Source organism: Aphelocoma coerulescens (genome assembly GCF_041296385.1).
Source record: "Aphelocoma coerulescens isolate FSJ_1873_10779 chromosome W unlocalized genomic scaffold, UR_Acoe_1.0 ChrW_unloc_scaf_1, whole genome shotgun sequence".
NCBI classification, from domain to species: Eukaryota; Metazoa; Chordata; class Aves; order Passeriformes; family Corvidae; genus Aphelocoma; species Aphelocoma coerulescens.
In genome coordinates this window covers 4,629,297-4,636,923 of record NW_027184080.1, presented here as the reverse complement: position 1 = coordinate 4,636,923, position 7,627 = coordinate 4,629,297, and the positions used below count along the sequence as shown (strand labels likewise).

Below are 7,627 nucleotides of genomic sequence, written 5' to 3'. Positions count from 1 at the left end.
CTCCCTTTTCATCCCCCACTCAGCATTGGAAAGGGATTTTTGGGGAAACAATTGGCAAAGGTATGGCTTTGTGAGGGAAATCATGGATGGAAAAACGGATTGGGAATACACTGGGGGTAACAGGATCTAGGGTAAAAGGGAAAGGTGGGATTAGGAAAGGGAGACTGTAGGGGGGGTTTACAATGGAGATATTGTCTAACATGACTACGATTTTTTGCATATATACTGCCTTTTACAAGAACACCATCAGGCCCAGTGACCTCTGATGCTTGTTGTGGGAGACAGAGGAGTAGAAACTCCTGCAATTAAAGGAGGCTTTGATTTACAACCCTGGAAGAGACTAGGTCTGGCTTAATTGACAAAGATTTGTGGACTTTAAGCAGCAGGATTACAAACTTGTGTTCCTATCATTATAAGTAAAATTGTACACTGGGTGTTTTGGTGAAGGGTTTTAAAATATAATAGTGTGATTTTATATAGTTTAAGTCAAGAAAGTAGATGGTACAAGAGAGACAACTGTGTGTACGTGACATGAGAAGTTATTGGTCAAGACATAGCTGCATTGCAGTGAGAAGTGCCACAGGTGATAGGTCATTAATCTAAAACAAAGTGTCGTTTCAAGTATCTATTGGATTAGAAAGTTATAAATTACGATGTAACTCTAAATCTTGTGACTAGTCGCCATTACTCGGATGTGTTGTAAAGTCTCACGCCTCGACTGATGCGTTTGTTATTTTAAACAATAAATTCGCGTAGTTGCATAGTCCCATCCCTTAAAGTTATTTTCCTCCGACACGTGAAAGCGCGAGAAACGGACAAGTGGTGCCCGGTGTGCGGCGGATTTATGGTGCAGAGGTCGGAGTAGGATGAAGAGGATTCCCCCAGTCAACGTGAGTTAGCCGAACCCTGAAACGAAGCGTGATCCGGCGGGAGCTAAAGCTGAAAGGAAGCTTAATGGAGGGTTGCGGGTTGATTTCTCCCAAGCACGCCTGTAGGAAAACTGTCTTCAACGTTGAGTGAAGGCAGGGGCCGGGGAGGTAAAGAGATGGGTGAGAATATTTCAAAAGAACAGAGGGATGTTTATAATAAGTTAGATGCCTTGCTGAAGTTACATTCTGAGCCTCTTCCCAGCAAAGAAGTGAAAGATTTATTGCTTTGGGTTTTCCGTAATTGCCCTGATGTTGACTTTGAAATTCTTCTTAGTAAATCAGTTTGGGATGATATTGCGACTAGACTTTACGATCTCTCTTCAAAACGCAATAAAGCGGCAGCTATGTTAATCCCTGCTTGCCGGGTGGTGATAGAATTGTTGAACAGCTCAGTGATTAATGGCGGCTCCGAAATTTTAACTGCGCCACGGGCTCCCTCGCAGTCGCCCCCTCCGGCCGCTTTTGATATTGCACCCGAAGGCGGGGGTGGTGAAGAAAAGAGGGGGGAGCCCTCGGAAGTGATGTATGGTGCCGGAGGGCGGGAGGCCCCGGAAATTACATCTCCGGAAATGACATCTTCGGAAGTGATGAAAGCAAAGATGGATGCCCCCATGACAGCTCGGAGGGTTGCTGGTAGCACAGCAGATGTGCAAACTCAGGATGAGTGTTTACCATCAGTGGATGAATCTAATTTAAGCCTTCAAGATATGAATAGGCTCTCCTCTGCCGATAAGCAGAGAGAAATATATCTAAGGGAAAAGCCTGTTTTAACAAATTGGAATGTTATACATCGGGAGGTATCTAAAGAGGATGATCTTGTCCCAGCTTGTAAATCATTGTTAGCAGTGCCGGTGAGATATGAGAGAAGAGGAGCAAACCCGAGATGGAGGAAGCTCATGACAGTGTTGTAACAGAGATTAAAAGGGCTGGACTTGAGATTTCTACATCAAAAATACAAGAAACTCCACCGTGGAAATATTTGGGATGGAAAATGACAGAACAGTCAATAAGGCCACAGAAAATACAGCTTCGAATTAAAGTTCATACTTTACAAGATTTGCAGCAGCTTTTGGGAGAGATAAATTTGATTAGAGTTACTTTAGGGATTACTAATGATGAACTTGCTCCAGTTTTTGATTTGTTAAAGGGAGATTGTGACATTACATCCCCAAGAACCCTCACACCTGAAGCTCTAAAGGCACTTGACAGAGTAACAGAGGCTTTACAGAAAAGACAAGCACATCGTTGTGTAGATTCATAACCATTCTTCCTTGCAGTACTGGGGGGAAAAAAATGCAATTGTATGGTCTTATATTTCAATGGGATGCTTCTGCCAAAGATCCCTTATTGATAATAGAATGGGTTTTTTTGCCTTACAGATCTCCAAAAACAATCTTCACAACGATGGAAATGTTAGCTCAGATTATAATCAGAGGCAGGTCAAGGTTGTTAACTATGGCAGGCAAGGAGTTCGTGATAATTTATTTGCCTCTGAAGAAGCAATATTTTGATTGGGCATTACTAAACTAAACAGAAGAACTTCAGATTGCATTATTGAATTATCCAGGTACTTGTTCTATTCATTTCCCTAGTCATAAACTATTTCAGGCAAAATTAAGCTTTAGAGAAAGACCACTGTTAAGTGAAGTGCCTTTGGATGCTGTGACAATTTTTAGTGATGGGTCAGGGAAGACACATGGCTCGGTGGTAACGTGGCAAGACCCAGAAACTAAAACATGGAAACAGAATATTCAAATAGTAGAGGGCTCAACCCAGGTAGTAGAACTTGCCGCAGTAGTTAGAGCATTTCAGCTTTTCCCAGAGCCTTTTAATTTGATTACAGATTCTGCTTATGTTGCTAATATAGTTAAGAGAATAGAAGGATCAGTTTTGAAGGATGTTAGCAATAATGCTCTGTATCATCATCTTAAATGTCTTTATACACTTGTGCAAAATAGAACTAATCAAAATTTTGTCTCCCATATTAGAGCTCATTCTTCACTCCCAGGATTCCTGGCGGAAGGCAACTCCAGGGCTGATAAGGTAACAGTTGCCATAGTGAACACCTTGCCAAATATTTTTGAACAAGCAAAGTTGAGTCATGCCTTTTTTCATCAGAATGCACAAGCTCTTATGAGAATGTTTCATCTTTCCAGAGATCAGGCTAGAGCAATTGTAAATACCTGCCCAGATTGCCAACTGGTGCAGCCTCCTGTCTCCATGGGAGCAGTAAATCCTCGAGGGCTACAGAGTTTGCAATTGTGGCAAACGGATATCACTAAATATCCATCTTTTGGAAAATATAAAAATATCCATCTATCAGTGGATACATTTTCCAATGCAGTTTTTGCTTCTGTACGCACAGGAGAAACAGCAAGTCACGCATGTCAGTATTTTTTGCAAGCTTTTGCTTCTCTAGGAATGCCTCAAGAAATAAAAACAGATAATGGTCCTGCTTATACAGCCCAGAAAGTAGCCACATTTTTGATGAATTGGGGTGTTGGCCATACTTTTGGCATTCCTTATTCGCCCACGAGTCAGGCAATTGTAGAAAGGACACATCATTCCTTGAAACGTATTTTAGATCAGCAAAAGGGAGATCTAGCACAAGCAACACCACAGATGCAATTAAGTAAAGCTTTGTATGTTTATAACTTTTTGAATAGTTCTTCTGCAGAGCCTGATCCTCCAATATTTAGGCATTTCTCTAATAGCACACATGCAAAGTTAAGAGAAAATCCTTTGGTTCTGATTAGAAATCCAGAAACAGGACAAATAGAAGGTCCATTCCCATTAATAACCTGGGGCAAAGGGTTTGCTTGTGTTTCTACAGGTACGGGACCTAGGTAGCTTCCTGCGAAGAATGTGAAACCATATCACGCGCAGAAAGAAGCTGACAGCTCTACGAGTAGAGAAGAGAGTACGCAGACGTGAACTTCGCAGAGACTACAGCCCATACCTGCAATCTTTTGTTTTATTGTTAAAGCTGTAAATTTTAGGTTTTAGATGGATGTAAGAGTGCATAAGCAAATGTGTTGTAAAGACCTTTTGGCAAATAATCCTCATCATTAGATAAAGTGAAAGTAAAATTGGGAAATACAAAAATATTCTTACAAATTAGTTTAGAGATTGAAATTTGAGAAGGAGTCTTTTGCCAAAAGAACTTTCAAGAAACATGAAATCTAATCAAATGTTAAGTTTGTTTTTTGCTCTGTTTTGTTTACTTTCGGTGGAGTAGCTTTGCCAGTCAATCAACCTAAGACCAATGTTTGGGTGACTTTAGCTAATGCTTCAGGGTTGGATACTCTATGTCTGTCTACCACAACTCCAGAAAATCCATTTTCAACTTGTCTAGTCAATGTTCCAATAGAGAATTGGCCAATCCCAGAGAAAATTGACAGGGCCTTACGAGGTACCTTTGCAGGATCAGAAGTTTGGGAGCACTATACTCCAGTAAATACATGGGAATGGTGGACTCCCTATCTTCCTAAAACCTCTGATGAACCTGAAGAATTGGAAATCCTTGGTTCTGTAAAAGTGAAATTCTGTGTTGAGTTCCATTCTACAAACATGAATCAATCACTGATGAGAGATGTTTCTCCATATCACCCTGTCTATAAGAACCACTCCTTTTGGTGTAATAATACTTTTGTAGTTTCATCTGCACCTAGCTCTATTCCTCTGCAATTACCAAGAGGAATGTTTTTTGTATGTGGAGACAGAGCATGGCCAGCTATCCCTTTGTCGCGGGTTGGGTTTGTAACCGGGCAGAAACACCAATTTAGTGTAGTGGTTTGGTCTAAAATACTCATTGCTGTTTATCTTCTGTGAAATAAGAATTAGGAGAAATGCAAAGCAGGCACCAACTTGAATGAATATAAAGAAGTTTATTAACAGACCTAAAAGAAGAAAAGAAAAAAAAATTATACCACCTTTAGAACTCTCCTCCTCCCCCCACCTTCCTCCCTTCTCCCACTGACAATGTAAAGACAACCCTTAAGATGTTCAGTCTGTTTACCACTTCCATAATAACCTTGTTCAGTCCATTTAGAAAGAGAAGTCTCTTTTTGCTCATGCTATGAAAACAGTATCACACCGAGACAGCCACCCACTTCCAAATATTGTTCAGTCCATTTAGGAAGAGGAGTCTCTCTGCTTGCGATGTGAGTCCCTTCCCCCGACTTGCAGCTTTTCCCGCAACTGCTTTCGAGGGTCCACTCTTGAAAGTTTTCTGGGGTACAATTTTAAGGTTGAGCTGTTCAGAAACAAAGAAAAACAGAGGCCCTTCTCCTTCCCTGGGAGCAAAGAGTCATCTTCATCTTTAAAACTATCTCTGGAAGCATCTCTAGGAATTGAGGTTTTTCTCCTTTCCTCTTTGGAGCAAAAAGTCCTCATCTGGTTCATCTGGTTCATCTCTCTCTGTCCAAACTTCTCATGAAATTACAGCTGCGTCAGCATCTGCCTATCTCAGCGCAGGTGCTTCTGCTTATGAGTTGAACACTCCACCCCCCATATCTTCATGAAATTACAACAGGATACTCTGATATATCATAGCTTCACAACAGACTTTCAGCTTTAAGCATCTCCTCTCTCTCTTCCCTCAGGTTTTCAGCTCTTCACAGCAATAAAAGGGTTAATCTCACCTCGGCCTTACAGCTGGAATGTGGCTTATCGCTGTTTGTCACCTGACCTCTGCCGGACAGAGGTGCCGCTTTGCTGAATCTCGGCCGCAGTGGAGAGGGGGGGGATTCCGAGCCGCTCCGGCTGCCCACGGCAAGGCAGTGGGGGGGGTTCCACGGCTGGAACAGGCCCATGGCTCCAGGCTGGCCGTGGCCCGGCCCGGCCTGGCCCAAGCAGGGCCTGGCCGGGCCCGCTGGCCCCCGCACGGGGCCTGCAGCCACCTGTCCCAGCGCCGGAAACGAGAGAGAGCTTGGGGGGGAGTTTGTCTATACTTAAGTGTGGATCACAGAGGCGGTCACAACTTTAAGTGGCTTAAAGAATTGTCCATATTCAAACTGGCCAGCTGATAGGTTCTATCAGGTCCCAGAGGAAGCTGTAAGCACCCCTTAGCCTTGCTAAGGGATATCCCTTCCGGGACTATGCTTGCTAACCTATGACACCCTTCAAACATTAAGGGATTAAGGGTGGTCCGTGTACTTTGGGAGAGCTTACATTATTTACTCGTAATATGAAGACAATTGCCAATGTGAGACACAGACAAAAAAGATCTACGCTGCATCAATATGGACCAGAGTGCAAAGATGATTTTACCCCATGGGGCTATAGAAAAAGGCTTGTAACATCTCTTCTTATGCCACCAGTTGCCTCAGTAGTTGCGTTAAAGCAGTTGGATCGGTTGGGATGTTGGCTGAGCAAACAATCTAATGCCACATCCCTTGCATTAAGCGGCCTTTTAGCAGATGTCAAAAATGTGAGGCATGCCACTTGGCAAAATAGAGCAGCCATTGATTTTCTTTTACTAGCCCATGGGCATGGATGCAAAGATTTTGAGGGGATGTGCTGTATGAATCTGTCTGACCACTCAGAGTCTATTTACAAGAGCATACAACAACTTAAAGAGGGTGTGCCGAGAATAAGAATCGATGATGGAACTTGGCTGGATAATTTGTTTAGTGGATGGGGTTTAGCATCGTGGGTAAAAAAGTGTCTTACAACAGGCCTATACATTTTGGCAGTCATAGTAATAGTTCTCATAATGGTGCCGTGTCTGTTTCAAAGTGTACAGCGAATGATTGATAAATCCATCAAAGGAGCTTTTTGGTGCAGAAAAGAGGGGGAGATGTGGGAGACAGAGGAGTAGAAACTCCTGCAATTAAAGGAGGCTTTGATTTACAACCCTGGAAGAGACTAGGTCTGGCTTAATTGACAAAGATTTGTGGACTTTAAGCAGCAGGATTACAAACTTGTGTTCCTATCATTATAAGTAAAATTGTACACTGGGTGTTTTGGTGAAGGGTTTTAAAATATAATAGTGTGATTTTATATAGTTTAAGTCAAGAAAGTAGATGGTATAAGAGAGACAACTGTGTGTACGTGACATGAGAAGTTATTGGTCAAGACATAGCTGCATTGCAGTGAGAAGTGCCACAGGTGATAGGTCATTAATCTAAAACAAAGTGTCGTTTCAAGTATCTATTGGATTAGAAAGTTATAAATTACGATGTAACTCTAAATCTTGTGACTAGTCACCATTACTCGGATGTGTTGTAAAGTCTCACGCCTCGACTGATGCGTTTGTTATTTTAAACAATAAATTCATGTAGTTGCATAGTCCCATCCCTTAAAGTTATTTTCCTCCGACACGTGAAAGCGCGAGAAACGGACAGCTTGTAACCCTTTTCTACCTTGTATAATTTTGAATTCCACCACCTCTCTATCTCCCAAGGTTGGGATGCATTTTTCAGGGTTATTCTTTTTAATAGCAGTTCTATGCACAAATATGTCTTGCTGGTTGTCACACCTTGTTATAAAACCATAATTTTGCTTAACATTATACCATTTCACTATCCCTAAGATCTTAGCTACTATGATCTTTTCCTTTTTCCGAGTGGCTGCTGTTTTCTGTCTCGCTGTGTCTTTAATCTCTCTTTCGGTAGCTCCCGTGTTGCAATTGTTGGGGCTGCTGGTGCCTGCGTGCTCTTCCCAGGGTCGCCTTCGGGGCCGCGCAGGCCAGGCCA

The 7,627-nt window shown here is 42.3% G+C and overlaps 1 long non-coding RNA gene across 1 annotated transcript; it reads left to right on the top strand.

Moving 5' to 3' along the window:
* The first annotated feature begins 516 nt into the window (after positions 1 to 516).
* On the top strand, positions 517 to 7,313 carry LOC138102780 (uncharacterized). The gene is made up of 3 exons (XR_011147539.1): positions 517 to 890; positions 2,918 to 2,972; positions 3,763 to 7,313. It is a non-coding gene; the product is annotated as an uncharacterized lncRNA (long non-coding RNA).
* Positions 7,314 to 7,627: the final 314 nt, after the last annotated feature.